Here is a 17,726-nt window from a genome sequence, read left to right on the forward strand (position 1 = left end):
TATGTCTTGCTCTGAAACTTACTGGCTCTTGGGTGGTGGTTGGTTTCTGTGTAGGTATGGAGGCTTTTGGATGGTCTCTTATTACTTAATGTTCCATGTAGTCAGGAGTTTTCTGGTGTTCTCAGGTTTTGGGCTTAAGTCTCCTGCCTCTGGATTTCAGTTTTATTCTTCCAGTAGTCTCAGGACTTCTCCAACTATACAGCACTGATAATAAAACTTCTAGGTTAATGGTGAAAAGATTCTCCCCCGTTAGGGACACCCAGAGAGTTCACAGAGTTACATGAAGAAGAGGAGAGGGAGGAGGGAGATAGAGATGAGCAGGAGGAGAAAAAGGGGGACTCAAGACGAGAGAGACAGATCTACGCAGTTGTTTGTTCCCAGAGTGTTCTCCGTAGCCCAGACACCCACAAAGATTCACAGAATTGGATTGGGAAGAGAAGGGGAAAGGAGGAAATAGAGGTGTTCTGAGGTAGAAAATGGAGAGTCAAGATTGGGAGAGAGTAATCAACACACTCTTAAATAGAAATGGGAAATGAATATTGGATTCTTAAATGTCCAAAATTTATATCACATACTAAAAAACAGATTAAAAATCTAGTGTAGAGGTTAGACTCTTTAAAATACAATATTTAAAAACAAAAACAAAAGCACCAAAAAATTTTAGAAATATATATGAAGTTCGGTTTAAAAATAGGGCTTCTCTCTTTTTTTTTTTTGCAAGGTTATAGTGAAATGAAAATGAAAATTAAGGAATAATAGAGGAGTATTAGAGGACTTTAAAAGGAAATAAGAGAGAAAAACAAGAAAAAGAAAAAAAAGAAAAAAAAAACATGGAAAAAAATTTTTTTCCCTAATTAAAAAAATCGTAAAAATATATGAAAATGAAAGTTAAGGAGTAATGGGGGAGTAATAGGGAATTTTAAAGGAAAATAAAAGAGAAAAAATAAAAAATAAAAAATAATTTTTTTTTTCTTACTTAAAAAAAAAAAGTAAAAATATATCTAGGAATTTCTCTGGAGCTGTTGCGGTCAGTGTGGGTTCGGCTCAGTTTCAGATAGCTCCTCGTTCCAACTTACATTTCTCGATATCTGTAGGCCCCTTCCGGTGTAGTCCGTGTTACCTACAGGGATTTTAATCTGTTGCACCGGTCCTTTCTGAAGCGGTTCCCTTTGTTTATTTGGCTTCTGTTTGCCGTCTCTTCAGTGTCTAATTTCTGCCCTGACACAGGCGGGCGGAGGTGGTTTCTTGTTCAGGTAGCTAGTTCAGTCCTGCTGCGGGGAGGGCGGGGCGCTGCAGGCAGATATCGCTGTGTGTGGGGAGCACTCACCGTGTTCCGGCCACACTGGGTTTGCCCCTGCTCACGGGTGTCTGTGCTTTCCCCGTCTACACTGCTCAGGCTCCTGGCTGCTCCATAGGGAGCGTGTCCTGTGTTGCGTGCGGTTCCAGTTTTCGGGTTCTCCACAAAAGCGCGGACTCGGTTGCGCCTGCGTTTGGTGCTTTCCCCGCCGCAGCAGCTCAGGCAGCCAGGAGCTTGACGGGCGCACTCTCCCCGGGTGCGGCGTGCCCTCTCCCCTCCATGGCCCCAGCCTCAGTTTCTGTGCATGCAGGTCGGGTGCCAGCGGCTTGTGTTTGTTCTCAGGAGCTGGCCTCTAGCCGCGACCCTCCCGCCTGCGGATGGCGACCATCCAGAATCTCAGGAAGTCTTTGGATAGAAACTGGAGGCCTGTTTGCAGTGTGGGAGAGGATGCCGTCTCTGGGGCCGAGTTTGCCCCTTTCCCCTCCCCCCTGCCTCCTACCTCCGGCGGGGGATGGGCCGGTCCACCTCAGGCTAGCTCTTCTCTGGAGTTTCTCAGTCCCTTTGTTTTGTGAACGGCAGGCAGTGTGTTCGGGCCGGTTAATTTTCTCTCTTGCTATCCCACATTTTAAAAAAGCTCTCTCCGATTGCTCTCAGGGCCTTCAGGCCCGGTCCTTACCCTAGGCAATGCCTCCAGCTCCTCTCCGTTCCGCCCCCACTTGCTGGTGGTGGATGCGGGCGTCTGGGGTACTTTTCTGCTGGGAGTTGCTTTTAGGCACATAATCTGTGGGCCTTATTTAATTTTTTCTCCCAGTTAGGTTGCCCTCCGAGATTTGAAAACTTCCCCCAGACCCACCACTGCGAGAGTTTCCTGGTGTTTGGAAACTTCCTCTATTAAGACTCCCTTCCAGGGATGGGTCTCCATCCCTAGCTCTTTTGTCTCTCTTTTTATCTTTTGTCCTACCTCCTTTCGAAGACAATGGGTTGCTTTTCTGGGCACCTGATGTCCTCTGCTAGCAATCAGAAGCTGTTTTGTGAAATTTGCTCAGCGTTCAATTGTTATTTCGATGAATTTGTAGGGGAGAAAGTGGTCTCCCCGTCCTATTCCTCCGCCATCTTGGCTCCTCCTCTCAGGCAGGTTTTTTTTTTTTTTTTTTTTTTTTTTCAGGCAGGTTTTTAAGAAAAGAAAAATGCAGGCTGGAGAGAAAGTCACACCACTATATTTAATACATGTGACTCTCAAAATTCTCATTCACTGGGAATTTTAAAAAAAAGCAAAAAAAAAAAAAAAAATATCCCCAGGTCTGCCCCTTCTCTGTAACCCCTGCATCTCTGAGAACCTCTGCCTAATAGATTGTGAACTTCTTATCTGTTGTGACTTCCCCAGGACTTCGGATAGTGCCGGGAACACAGTAGAACCCAAGAAGAATTTGCTTAATTGAATTCATTTAAATTAAGCTTGAAAAGAATAATTAGGAGAAAAGGGAAATCATATTTAGGCAAAATTTCAGGTTACATTTTTTAGCTTCAATTTTATGTTTTGGATATTGGGGGACTAGGCTAAATCAAATATCTTTGAAGGCAAACAGGAGTCTTGGATAGATTAATAATTTAAAAAAAATTAGAGGGGAGAAACAGATATCTATCATTTCTTTCTTTCACGTGGCTTTTGTTACATTCTACTAGGGGAATGGTTGGGTGGGATGCTGATTGCCAACAGCAATAGGCAGTATGGAATATTTGATGAAGGGGTTAAAGTCACAGAGGGTATAGTCCACCTCTAGCCCAGACCCCAGATGACAATTACAGACAGAACTGTGGTTTTCAGAGTTGGAGAGCAGGCCAGGAAAGCAGCTCCATCAGAATGCCATCTTGAGGAACTTATTCCATTCACGTTCTGTCCCTTCTCAAAAGCAATTTGGAAAGCAAGAAAACCCTAGACCATACAAAGTATAATTATTATCTTTCCAGACTCTGAAGTCCATCTTGCCTATGCAGATACATTACAGAAAATCACACACTTCAGGCTTTTCCCAGAAATCATCTGTTCAGGGAATACAGTGTTCCACTTGAGCAAGAGCACGTGGCTTGGTGGCTACAGCCCTGTGGCCCACCGTCAAAGGAAACATCATTCATTTTCTTTTGACTATACTGAGCTAACCATAGGGGAAGTATTGTGGAGATCCAGATTCAATCCGAGGCTGGCCTTAAACATACTACTTAGGAGAGAAAGCCTAATAAAGCAAACAGTGGTGAATGGTGAAAGGTGTGTAAGTTCTACAGACATTAGATTCTAAATATCTTGACAAAAGTATCTGTCTAATTTGGTCTCTTGGTCCTCTAACAATGAACTCAGAGAATATAAATTTTCTTTTTATTAAAAAGTTCTTCATGCAGAACAGCTATGTTGTTCAAGTGAACTTTAGGCGGAGTAAATAATATCATAATAACTAAGTCACAAGTCCTGTGGTGTTCCTAAAGTGTTGGAAGATATTTTTAAAATCACTTTAAGAAATCATTGCTAGATGCCTGAAAGTGATATTTAATCGCTATTATTATTATCAAATATATAATCACTAGTCTGTTTTATATTCCTTTGTCTCAAACTAGTCCCCAAACAGTAACCATTCCATTTTATATATTTATTAACAACAGCAAAAATAGACATAAAAATGTCTTTAACAGGCAAGATTAATATATGGTAGTAGAAATCAGAATAATAATATAAGAAGTATGGGTAACAACAGGAGAGGAGCAGAAAAGACATTTCTGGCAGGGTAGAAATGTCTATACCTTGATCGGGTGATGGTTACAGAGTTTATATGTTTGTAAAAGTTCATCAAGCTTTCCCTTTAAGATTTGTGTATTTTACTGCATGTAAAAGATACCTTAATTTAAAATATTTTAAAAATACATATTTCGCTTAGGTGAAATCCTAGATGTAGATGCTTTTGGTTTCAAAAATTTATTTTATTTGTAACAGCATAAGCATGAGTACTACATGGTACATTTTGGAGGCAGCATTTTCTTTACACACAGTCAAAAACTTACATTGAAATTCTCATCACATTCTACAGAGTAAATTAATTCATGAGGTTGATTAATATCCCTGGAAAGTAATAGTCTTTTAAGGTAGGTTGTTGTTTTTTTTTTTTTCTTAATGGAAATCTAAGGAAATTCTGCAACTCTATCTAATTTTGCTGCAGTTTTGTGGCAGTTAAAATATGTTTCTGTCTGCAGTCCAAACACCGTAAAATCCTACATCCCTAAGTTTATAATCTTGTGGCTATGATTATGTCACTGGTTTTAATATAATGCTTTCAATATATTTAGATTTTGAGAATAAATCTAAAATTAGAAGAGAAAGATAATATATGCTACACTCAAAATTTTAAACACAAAATTCAGTGTTAGGATCAACTCAAAACATTATTTAATTTTTTTTTTTTCATTCACTCTTGATCCGGTCCTCCCCTGTGCCAAATTTACTCAAAACACAAAATCTTAGGACATCAACCCCTCCACATACAGTTATTTATTCAGTGCTAGTAAGTTCCTAGGCACTGGGGCAATAAAGGAAAAGAAAGTAATGGCACTTTCCCCAGAGAATTTGCAATGTAAATGAGGAGATAGAACAGCTCATTTAAAAATTATTACTATCAAAAAACATTTAAAGGTTATTTTATTTTATCATTATTAAATTACCATTTAACAAAAAATTATAAAAAAATACTATAGTGGTGTGCTGGTAAATGTTTAGCAACTGGCTGTCCAAGAAGATAAAAAAAGGCTTCATTTGCAGCTTTTGCCAATTTCTATGCTGTAAATATTCTCACCATGGCCTAATATCAAGGTATTAATGTGAAATCAACTGGCTGGCAAAATTCCTCCAATTTTGACCATCTGCTGTCATAAATTGGTATACACCAATTCTGGCACATGACTGCTTCAGTATCTAGTGAGAATGCAAATTATTTTTGTAGAAGCTTCAAATCTTGTAGAATTGTCAAAGAAACTCACTTTATTAAATATCTACTAAAAATCAAGTACTGCGTTAGATATTAGGAACAAAGATGACTAATTATATTCTCTGCCCTCAAGGATTTTATAATTCATGGGAATGGAGTTACATAAGTAAACCACTGACTATAAACACATACAATGATTAAATATTATGGTAAGGGAAATGTAAAGGAGGGAGAAAGCAATTGGATCATGGCCCAGAAATGCTTCCAAGTGGAGGTAATACTTGAGTCAAATGTCGGTTTTAGGCAGGAAGTACTGGAAATGGCAACCCACTCCAGTATTCTTGCCTGGAAAATCCCATGGACTTGAGGATTCTGGTAGGCTACAGTCCATGGGGTCGCAAAGAGTCGGACACGGCTGAGTGACTTCACTTCACCCACTTATTTTTAAGCACTACTGGTGACCTGACCTCAGCAGGTCCAACATTTCGAGGTGGGCAAAAGTTTTTACAAGATTATTTGGGGAAAGGTCTTTTTAATTTTTCCTTATAAATCTGCCCAAAGGTAAGAATTTTAAATAAATATTCATATCAACAGATAGATGCCAAAAATAATCAAGTTCACTTGATAGTAGCAATTTTCCTACTGATTGAAACCAAATATTTTAATAGTTTTTACCAGCACTACCTAAAGTAAGTTCCACGGAGTGTTAATAAATCATGTTCAAAATAAAATTTCATGATTAAGTAAACTTGGGAAAAATGTAATGCAGGAAGTTAAGCTGGTTAGTTATTGCAGTACTTCCCAGTGGCTTTAATCTGCTTCTGTGCATTGTGATCCTTTAGGAGCAGGTTAAAATATGACTCCTTTCTCCAGGGGATCTTCCCAACCCTGGTGTTGAACTAAGATCTGCATTGCAGGTAGATTCTTTATCACCTGAACCACCAGGGAAGCACCCCCACACATAATATGACTCTTTTACCAAGATTCACATGATTTGTGTTCCAAGAACTGGACTTCGGGGTTTATTAAAGTACAAATGACACATTAAAAGAGTTTTAAAGGGATTTTTTTTTTTCCCCAACAACAGATCCTTTGTAGACACATAGCTATTCAAGCTAGTGATATCTCTAATTGTCATTAAGATGGCATGAAAAAAAATCACTGCTTTAGTTCTACTTCACCATCTCACAATTATATCACGGGTAGTATAACACATGATAACTGAGAGTAAATTAAAATGTTTCTAGAATAGTAGTAAATGTGGTATCAAGCATGAATAAACACACCACCACTTGTTAAGCCCTAATGGCATTTGGTGAGGTAATATAACTAACCTGTGCCTCTAAATCTTGATCCATTGCCAGTATCAAGGTTGAACTTATGAATAATGAATTTTTTCTATGGTAGGAATTTCCATAATGGTTCTTTTACTCTCATTTTCCATGCGGCAGCTTTTGGTATCATCTTTTTTTTTCCCCCATTTATTTTTATTAGTTGGAGGCTAATTAGTTTACAATATTGTAGTGGTTTTTGCCATACACTGAATGAATCAGCTATGGATTTACATGTATTCCCCATCCCGATCCCCCCCTCCCACCTCCCTCCCCATCCCATCCCTCTGGGTCTTCCCAGTGCACCAGCCCCGAGCACTTGTCTCATGCATCCAACCTGTATCATCTTTATAAATTCCTTCCTTGTTTACTTTTTAAGGTATTTCTTGAAAGTGAAACTTAGTCATTTAGTCATGTCCAACTCTTTGTGACCCCATGGACTGTAGCCCACCAGGTTCCACTGTTCATGGACTTCTCCAAACAAGAATACTGGAGTGGGTTGCCATTTCCTTCTCCAGGGGATCTTCCTGACCCAGGAATCAAACCCAGGTCTCCTGCATTGCCGGCAGCCTCTTTACTGACCAAGTGTTCAGGAAAGCCACTTGGGAGTCCTCTAATAAAGAGAAGTCCACCACCCACCCATCCCCAGGGTTACTCAAACCGTAGCTGATGTATCAGCTGTTTTTTCAGTGAGAATCAGCAGGAAGTTGCCCTGAGAGAATATATATAGAAGCAAGACACTTGCGTTTGGAGAAGAGGGGAAAGATCTGTGCACAGTTTGGGTTTCCCTCAGAACAGAGCAGTCCAGGTTTGGTAGGCAGTGACTTATCTGTGTTTGTGTGAGACACTCCAGAGTTGGAAGAATTTCTCCCTCCTTCTAGCTTCTTATCTCCTTACTGGTGTTACCCAAATGTCCAGTGATGATGCAGTCTATTAAGGTCAGACTCCCAGGGGACAGAGAATGGAGAACGAGGAAGTGAGGGCACACAAAGAATAATCAGCAAACCTTCAAGGCCAACTAAACAGTGACAGATGCTACCATTTTGAAGTTTCTTCTCCCTAATTTATGTTGACAGATGTTTATGTATTACCCAAAGCAGAATACATCTAGTATCTTCAGAGTGTGTAGACCTAGGCCAAACAAATGCAGCACACTGTTGCCTGCTTTGGCAAATAAAGCTTTATTGGAATCCAACCATGCATACCAACTCTACAAAGGCAGTGTTAAGTATTTTCAGGAGGGACTTTAGGCTGGAAAAGCCTAAAATATTTACTATCTGGCCTTTGATAGAAAAAGTTTGCCAATCCCTGGTACAGACAGTCCTTTTACTTTTCAAATTTTCAAAAATGTTTCCAAAGTGACTTTAAGTTTATATTCTTAAAATCAGATTTTCTCCATGAAAAGATTCAGGTTATTTTATACTAAAAAGCAAATTATAGTTAAGTCTGTTTAATAGCTAGGCTAGCACATGCAGCTGAAAAGTGGGAAAATAAAATGTTTATTTTGAAAATATCCTTTTTTAAGATCAAAACATCTGGATATTTCCCAAGACATCTGGAACACCAACTGATTGGCTCATTTATATTTAGCCAGGTGCATTTTGTAAACACTAGCAGTAAAAATTAAGCATTAGAGGTAAAAATAATAATTTCATGTAACATTTTTGTACAAAATACTTCATATCAGCTTTCTTGTTTTCTTAAACTGCACCAAGAAGTATGAAGTCTATAAATCTGACAGAGACTTTGGAATATTTAAAAAATATATTGTCTTTTTTTATTTGATCATGGAATCTCTATAAGTCATTGTCTGAATGATAGAAGATATCATCATGATGTTTTTTAAAAGGCCTCAAAACTTAAACAATGTATTTTTCAGTAACTATGTAGTAGAGTATCAGCAAAGTGATATGAGAAATTTCCCTTCTTTGAACAATTAAATTGGAATAAAACTTGTTCCTTGGTTGCTCACTGTCAGCTCTTTTGATATTAGAATGTCTACTGGTTAGAGGCAAATAGATTGTCATTAAAGGGTCTGGGGCTTTGGAGCCAGACTGGGGTTTTATTGCTGGCTTAAATTCCTTTTAGCCTGTTTGGGCCTAAGTTTCTACTTAAAAAAATGAAGATAAAAATTTTATTGATGAAATAGTATATGTGGTGCCTGAAAAAGAATAGTAATTACAATAAAACAACGACTCTCAATTATTGACTTACTATGTGCAGGTCACTCAACTCAGTATGTCATATACTTTACATCATGTAATCCTCACAAATGCTATAAAAGTTAGTACTGTTATTATCTGTCATTCAGAGATGAGTTAATTGAAGTATTAACTTCTAATTTTCAAATTCTACCCTTAGAAGAGTAGGTACCAACTATTTACTGCCTAGAGACTTGACATTTGTCTTCTCTTAGGGTTCAGAGGGGCTTACCTAGTGGCTCAGAGGTAAAGAATCTGCTTGGAGTACAGGAGACCTGAATTCAATCCACCCCTTGGGGGAGGGCATGGCAACCCACTCCAGTACTCTTGCCTAAAGAATCCAATGACCAGAGATGCCTGGCAGACCAGGTTAAATGCTTTGCCAAAGTTACACACCTAATAAGAGGCAGAGCTGGGGTCAGAGACTAGGAAGAACCCCCCACTACTGCCCAGGGCCATTGACTTTAACCTTTACTATACTACCTCAGCAAAAAGTAGCTATTATTAGTATCATTACCATAGACATCAGTTTAAGAAAATAAACATAAAATCAATGCACTAAAAATATGCATATGTTAGAAACTTGACAAATGTAATTAGAGAATCCAACAGTTTCATGTATAACCTTTTGAACTGAGAGCATCTACCTTTGTACTGAATTGCAAAGTAAATATGAGGACAACTTCTAAAAGTCAAAATAGAGCCAAGCACTACACACCTGAATCCACTTTCCCACAGCAATCCTTCTACAGAACAGAATCTGAAATTTTGTATTCCAAGGTTGCGTTCACATCTGCATTAGATACCTTAAAAAATGTGTTGCTGAAAAGTGACAAAGTCTGCAATTATGTCATATCCAAGTTTTAAGAAAGCAAGGTGCAGTAATGTTTGTGAAAAAGCATAGTGACATATGCACTCTATGCCAGAAAAATCAATTTGAGTTCCTGTGTTTTTGTATCCTAACTTCAGATCGTCGGTCAGAGAGATATGCAGAAAATATGTAGCTTGCCTGGCTTTGCCCTTGCCAAAACAGTCTCAGGCTTAAGGGATAAGTGGATTAAAACTTCTATCTGAATAGACCTTTCCCCCTCCTGCTTTTTTTGTTTGTTTGTTTGTTTTTAATCCATCATCAGATTTAGGGATGGTTTGCATTTCTGCAAAAAAAAAAAAATGGCATATAGCAACAACAACAACAACAAAAAGTTGCCGCAAAAGTTTGGTATTTGGACAAGTTTTGAAGAAGATGTCTTCAAACAGTAAGAGATAGTGTTCCAATAAAATCAAAATTTTTGACTACCAACTCTCAACAAGCTATTTCCTGCAAATTCTACATAAAACCCATACTCTGCATTTCAACTGGGGACAGAAAACGTTAGAAATGTAACAGCTTCTTCAGTTTTGTCTTTTCATCATTCCATTTTTTCCACTGATGTTTAACCTCGTAATGGATCCTTCTTTGGGTTACTCACTCATTCAGAGGGTTTCTGAACAAATGAGTATGCCACCTAGTGATGAAAGGTGTTTATCAGCCATTTACAAAGAATTGGAACTTTCCTTGATCCTTTAAGAAAAAGGCAGTGCCTTTGATACTTTTGCTTGCATGACCAATTATTCAACTGATTTGTTTCAATCAGAATTAAAGTCAAGTATTGTTCCTTACTATTATTTAATCTTAGTTTTAGCTGGTCAGTATAATGAGCAGAAAGTTGTTCAGTTGTGTCCGACTCTTTGCGACCCTGTGCACTGCAACACGCCAGGCTTCCTTGTCCTTCACTATCTCCTGAAGTTTGCTCAAACTCCTTTCCATTGAGTTGGCAGCCATCCAACCATCTCATCCTCTGTCGCCTCCTAGCAGAAAATAGCTAGAGAGAAATAAAGGATTTCCTGAATCTTTTCTGGAAAGTCTGAAGGATTCCTGTCTTTCTCTACTTTAGGGACCTGTGGAGAACTCGACACAGCACCCTAAGGTAGCCACTTATTCAGAGGTCAAGCTGAGAATGCACTCCATAGGCCTTAAAAAGTCTGAATTTTGCTTTTCTTACTCTTGGTACAAGATTTGATAGCTTAAAAATACATACTGAAGAATTTAAATTCTAAGTTCATTTGGAAAATCTATAATGCACAATAACTCACCTAATTTTTATGATTACTAATAGCTTAAAATGCAAAATTAAATTTATTCTTAAGGATAACAGACTGTTTTATGGTAGCTTTTTATAGCTGATGATAGAAGAGATTAAAATACCACTTTAACAGTGAATTGTTTTAAATATTTTAATAACATGCTGATTTTTATAAGAGAACCTTAACTGTTCCCTAATTGGTAGATAGGATGCAACATAAAATACAGGATGCCAGTTAAATTTCAATTTCAGGCATATAATAAATACATTTTTTAGTATAAGTATGCCCCCTACAATATTTGGGACATGGATTACTGAAAAAAGCTCCTGTTTATTTAAATCTTATAATTAAATGGGAATCCTGTACTTTTATTTGCTAAATCTAGCTTTGATGCTTTTCAAGAATTCAGTTGACTATCAACACACTTTACATTCACCCATTCATTCATTCACTCACTCATCAATTCATTTAATAAACATTTGAGTGCTTCCTATACTATTGTCAACATGAGGAATAGTTTTGCAAACACCCACTAACTTATACATCAGTGGTTCTCATTCGTAGTTGTCATTGTAATCAGCTGGGGAGCTTTTTCAAATATGTTAATAGAGCCCTGGATACAACCCTCTAAGATTCTGAATTACTTGTTCTGAGGTATGACCTGGATATTAAACTTTTGTCACCTCCCTAAGTGATTCTAATGTATGGCCAAGGTTGAGAATCACTACTATAGATGGAGAAAAATTGTTTTCCTAGTCTTCATTTTTGCAACGCCTACATCTGCCACCAGGTGTGCCCATTAATGCTTGATTCACTCAGAATGTCAATTCTCTTCATAGATGCAAACTGCATTCAATTTTAACTAATTGAGATTTTTCCAAAGCAAGATAACTTTTAAAGAAAGCATTATGCGTTTTTCTATTAAACTATTTGCCTTGATTATAAAATGATGAATATTTAAATAGATACATCTATGCATTCATTCAAAAATACTTATTTCTGTCTAAGCACTGGACACGGTACAAGGCACGGGGCATGGAGTCATGAAAAAGACAGTTTTTCTTGCAGGAGGACAGACAATATGAAAACAAAAAATAAATACTTTCTATGAAGAAAAAGAGACAAAGAATCAAAAAAATATTAAGTAGTGGAAAAGGATAGCATTATAGAAAGAGCAATCATGAAAACCTTCCCCAGGGACATTTGATGAGATGAAGGACTGAATCTGCAAAGATATCCAGTGATTGAAATTGCATGAAATCCAGTGAAGAAATTGCATGTAGGAAGGCCCTGAAGCCAGAGCAAACTTGGTGTATTTTTAGGAAGAGTTGGAAGTGGTAGCGGGGTGAGTGAGATAAGATGAGACTAGACAAGGGTATGTAGGTCCTTAGGCCAAGGTAAAGATATTGGGCTATATTCTGAGCTGTGGGGCAACATACACAGTCTAATTTACATTTAAACAATATCACCGAGGCTTCCATGTAGAGACTGGATGGTAGGATAATGGTCTGGTAGAAGCAGGCAGACATTGAGGAAACTATGTTGGTGACTTAGACCTGGGTGGTAGTTGTAGAGGTTTCAAGACATAGTTGGATTCAGTGTGTATTTTGAAAGTAATCAAACAGCTCTTGCAGATGGGTTGGATGTAAGGAGTAAAGGAAAGAGGAAATAAGAATGTCTGAGATTTTAGCCATCTACTAAGATGGGGCTAAAAGACTGACAGAAGCGTTCTGTTAGGGCCAGGCTAAGTTTAAGGCACCTAAAGGTCATCCCGATGGATAGGTAACAATGACATATACGTGTCTTTGGAGCTTAGAAGAACAATCAAGTCTGCAGATGTAAATGAGAGCTTCACTAGTACATGGAAGTGTACTTTTTTCCCCCTCAAGTTAACTGTTTTTAAACAAAGTGGTTTGGTCATTTCCTTTCCTACTTTCTCTAGGAGTTATACCTTGACCTTCTCAATTACACTGGCACCTGATGACTTGTAATCTTTGACTACAGAAAATGTATATAAAAGGAAACGTTGCCCCTGCAACTTTTTAAATTTCCCTGGGATGAACACAAGAGGTAATTGTGCAAATTATATTGGATGATGCATGAGGCCATTTTAGAGTATGACTAAAAAAAATTTCTGATGTCTAAGAAGTGATGATAATTTTCAGCTGTAACTGCCTTTTTTCTTAAAATTGTTTTTTCATGTATTTTAATATTCAAACAATCCAGAAGTATCTTTAAATAGTAAGTAAATTATAAACAAAAATTAGACATTTTATACTTTTATATATTTTAGAAAGAACTTCATATAAGTAGCATTGTTTTTTGATAGGTTAAAAGGAGAATTGAAATATAGCAACTAATCTTTATTATAATATTTCCTAGGGAATATTCAGTTAGCTAAGTTATTAGAAAGTTGAGTTATATTAGAAGAGAAAGGATTATGAGCTTCATATTTGCCAATAAACTAGTTATATGACTGAATACAAGTTGTTTAGCTGCCTGGGAGCTTTGTTTTCACATTTGAAGATGCCTACTTCTAAATCTATTTCTAAGACCTTTTGATCAAATGAAATAGTGTATGTAAAAATATTTTATAAATATATAATTGTATGTGAAAGAAATTATAAGTAAATCATGGACTATTTTCCACTTTCTTGTCTATTAGCAAGTATCATATATATCTAGTACTTAAGACCTCAAGGAAGATGGCAGTGATGATACCTTGTAATGATAAATTAGTCACAAAGTATTTTAAGCTCAAAAATTAAAAGTCTAAAATTTTTACTTTTTTTAAACTTGCTTCTCTAATGGTATTAATTTATTTCTTTTCCTTGAGTTGTTAAGGTGACTGAGTTTATCTTTTTTTCCACTCTATCTTCAATAAGGATAAATGAGGTATTTGAGATTGTGAGATTAAGGAATAACCACTGATAGATGGGGAAAGAAAAGAACTACAAAGAATTCAGATAAGGCACACGATAAACTGCAACTCAGCTCTCCTTCAAAATTTACAGTACAAGTATTATATAAGTATGTGTCTACATTAGAGATTATTGTTGTTGAGTTGCTAAGTAGTGTCTGACTCTGCGACCCTGTGGACTGCAGTATGCCAGGTTCCTCTGTCCTCCACTATCTCCTGGACTTGCTCATATTCATGTCCATTGAGTCAGTGATGCTATCTAACCATCTTATCCTCTGCCACACTTTTCTCCTTTTGCATTCAATCTTTCCTGTCATCAGGATCTTTTCCAATGAATCAGCTGTTCGCACCAGGTGGCCAAAGTATTGAAGCTTCAGCTCCAACAGCAGTCCTTACCAATGAATATCTAGGGTTGATTTCCTTTAGGATTGACTGGATTGATCTCCTTGCAGTTCAAGGGACTCTCAAGAGTCTTCTCTGGCACTGCAATTCAAAAGCACCAATTCTTCGGTGCCTTCTTTATCTCACATCCATACATGGCTACTGGAAAAACCACAGCTTTGACTCTACAGACCTTTATTGGCAAAGTGATGTCTCTGCTTTTTAATACACTACCTAGGTTTGTCATAGCTATCCTTCTAAGGAGCTAGTTTCTTTTAATATCATGGCTGCAGTCACTGTCTACAGTGGTTTTGGGGCCCGGAAAAGTAAAATCTGTCACTGCTTCCACTTTCTCTATTTGCCATGAAGTGATGGCACTGGTGCAAAAACAATAACCAGTTGTGGATGTGACTGGTGATAGAAGCAAGGTTAGATGCTGTAAAGAGCAATATTGCATAGGAACTTGGAATGTTAGGTCCATGCATCAAGGCAAATTGGAAGTGGTGAAACAGGAGATGGCAAGAGAAAGGTCGACATTCTAGGAATCAGCAAACTAAAATGGACAGAAATGGGTGAATTTAACTCAGATGACCATTATATCTACTACTGTGGGCAGGAATCCCTTAGAAGAAATGGAGTAGCCATCATGGTCAACAAAAGAGTCCAAAATGCAGTACTTGGATGCAATCTCAAAAATGACAGAATGATCTCTGTTTGTTTCCAAGGCAAACCATTCATTATCACGGTAATCCAAGCCTATGCCCCAACCAGTAATGCTGAAGAAGCTGAAGTTGAACAGTTCTATGAAGACCTACAAGACCTTTTAGAACTAACACACCAAAAAGATGTCCTTTTCATTATAGGGGATGGGAATGCAAAAGTAGGAAGTTAAGAAACACCTGGAGTAAAAGGCAAATTTGGCCTTGGAGTACGGAATGAAGCAGGGCAAAGGCTAACAGAGTCTTTCCAAGAGAACACACTGGTCATAGCCAACACCCTCTTCCAACAGCAAAAGAGAAGACTCTACACATGGACATCACCAGATGGTCAACACCGAAATCAGATTGATTATATTCTTTGTAGCCAAAGATGGAGAAGCTCTATACAGTCAGCAAAAACAAGACCAGGAGCTGACTGTGGCACAGATTATGAACTATTTATTGCCAAATTCAGACTTAAATTGAAGGAAGTAGGGAAAACCACTAGACCATTCAGACTAGACTAGACCTAAGTCAAATCCCTTATGACTATACAGTGGAAGTGAGAAATAGATTTAAGGGACTAGATCTGATAGACAGAGAGCTTGATGAACGATGGATGGAGGCTCGTGACATTGTACAGGAGACAGGGATCAAGACCATCTCCATGGAAAAGAAATGCAAAAGGGCAAAATGGTTGTCTGAAGAGGCCTTACAAATAGCTGTGAAAAGGAAAGAAGCAAAAAGCAAAGGAGAAAAGGAAAGATATTCCCATTAGAATGCAGAGTTCCAAAGAACAGCAAGGAGAGATGAGAAAGCCTTCCTCAGTGATCAATGCAAAGAAATAGAGGAAAACTACAGAATGGGAAAGACTAGAGACTCTTCAAGAAAATTAGAGATACCAAGGGAATATTTCATGCAAAGATGGGCTCGATAAAGGACAGAAATGGTATGGACCTAACAGAAGCAGAAGATATTAAGAAGAGGTGGCAAGAATACACAGAAGAACTGTTAAAAAAAGATCTTCATGACCCAGATAATCACGATGGTGTGATCACTCACACTCAGCTAGAGCCAGACATCCTGGAATGTGAAGTCAAGTGGGCCTTAGAAAGCATCACTATGAACAAAGCTAGTGGAGGTGATGGAATTCCAGTTGAGCTATTTCAAATCCTGAAAGACGATGCTGTGAAAGTGCTGCACTCAATATGCCAGCAAATTTCGAAAATTCAGCAGTGGCCACAGGACTGGAAAAGGTCAGTTTTCATTCCAATCCTAAAGAAAGGCAATCCCAAAGAATGCTCAAAGTACCACACAATTGCACTCATCTCACACTCTAGTAAAGTAATGCTCAAAATTCTCCAAGCCAGGTTTCAGGAATATGTGAACTGTGAACTTCCAGATGTTCAAGCTGGTTTTAGAAAAGGCAGAGGAACCAGAGGTCAAATTGCCAACATCTGCTGGGTCATCAAAAAAGCAAGAGAGTTCCAGAAAAACATCTATTTCTGCTTTATTGACTATGCCAAAGCCCTTGACTGTGTGGATCACAATAAACTGTGGAAAATTCTGAAGGAGATGGGAACACCAGACCACCTGACCTGCCTCTTGAGAAACCTGTACTCAGGTCAGGAAGCAGCAGTTAGAACTAGACATGGAACAACAGACTGGTTCCAAATAGGAAAAGGAGTACGTCAAGGCTGTATATTGTCACCCTGCTTATTTAATTTATATGCAGAGTACATCATGAGAAATGGTGGGCTGGAAGAAGCACAAGCTGGAATCAAGATTGCAGGGAGAAATATCAATAACCTCAGATATGCAGATGACACCACCCTTATGACAGAAAGTGAAGAGGAACTAAAGAACCTCTTAATGAAAGTGAAGGAGAGTGAAAAAGTTGACTTAAAGCTCAACATTCAGAAAACTAAGATCATGGCATCTGGTCCCATCACTTCATGGGAAATAGATGGGGAAACAATGGAAACAGGGTCAGACTTTATTTTTTGGGCTCCAAAATCACTGCAGATGGTGACTGCAGCCATGAAATTAAAAGACACTTACTCCTTGGAAGGAAAGTTATGACCAAACTAGACAGCATTTTTTTTTTTTCCAACTTTGGCTCCTTTTTATTCAGGAAGCATATGCTAATTCATTTTATACATTTTTTTTTTTTTTTTTACATTCCAGAAATAAGCGAAAATAGCAGTTTTAAATATGTTACAAAGTTGGCTTTGGGGGCTAAATAAGATTTTCGAGAGAGGACCAGCCAACTGACCTTTTCATCAAAGCACCAATGTATCTTCAGTCTTTTACCAAGCTCTACCACAGGTGTGGCCACCTTGGATGTGTTGTACATCCAAGCCACGTGAAAGCTGTTAACGGAGAGTTGCTGCGAGTCTCTCTGCAAGGCACCAAGAACAGACAGTTCCAGCTTCCTTTCTTCAGACTGAATCAAAATTTTAGAAACTTTTCAATTGCTGTCTCAAGTAGTGCTCTCTCAGTGTGAAGACCGCTGCTGCTGCTAAGTCGCTTCCGTCGTGTCCGACTCTGTGCGACCCCTTAGACGGCAGCCCACCAGGCTCTGCCATCCCTGGGGTTCTCCAGGCAAGAATACTGGAGTGGGCTGTCATTTCCTTCCCCAATGCATGAAAGTGAAAAGTGAAAGTGAAGTCGCTCAGTCGTGTCCGACTCTTCGCGACCCCATGGACTGCAGCCCACCAGGCTCCTCTGTCCATGGGATTTTCCAGGCAAGAAGTACTGGAGTGGGTTGCCATGCCTCTCCTTGACAGCATATTAAAAAAGCAAAGAT

Source organism: Cervus canadensis, chromosome 7, assembly GCF_019320065.1.
Source record: "Cervus canadensis isolate Bull #8, Minnesota chromosome 7, ASM1932006v1, whole genome shotgun sequence".
Classification (NCBI taxonomy): Eukaryota; Metazoa; Chordata; class Mammalia; order Artiodactyla; family Cervidae; genus Cervus; species Cervus canadensis.